Source organism: Pygoscelis adeliae, unplaced genomic scaffold (assembly GCF_000699105.1).
Source record: "Pygoscelis adeliae isolate BGI_AS28 unplaced genomic scaffold, ASM69910v1 Scaffold141, whole genome shotgun sequence".
NCBI classification, from domain to species: domain Eukaryota; kingdom Metazoa; phylum Chordata; class Aves; order Sphenisciformes; family Spheniscidae; genus Pygoscelis; species Pygoscelis adeliae.
Genome location: NW_008824231.1, coordinates 3,714,252 through 3,714,480, shown reverse-complemented (window position 1 = coordinate 3,714,480; position 229 = coordinate 3,714,252). Strand labels below are relative to the sequence as shown.

The following is a 229-nucleotide window of genomic DNA, read 5'->3' as shown; positions in this document are numbered from 1 at the left end:
AGCCGGCAGTGTGCCCAGGTGGCCAAGAAGGCCAATGGCATCCTGGCCTGTATCAGAAATAGTGTGGCCAGCAGGAGCAGGGAAGTGATCGTGCCCCTGTACTCGGCACTGGTGAGGCCGCATCTCGACTACTGTGTTCAGTTTTGGGTCCCTCACTACAAGAAGGACGTCGAGGTGCTGGAGTGTGTCCAGAGAAGGGCAATGAGGCTGGTGAGGGGTCTGGAGAACA

General features: G+C 58.1%; 1 long non-coding RNA gene across 4 annotated transcripts in view; it reads right to left on the bottom strand.

Annotated features, from left to right (window-relative positions):
• Positions 1 to 229, bottom strand: part of LOC103926053 — a 17,669-nt gene that overhangs the window by 10,947 nt on the left and 6,493 nt on the right. The window lies entirely within an intron of this gene.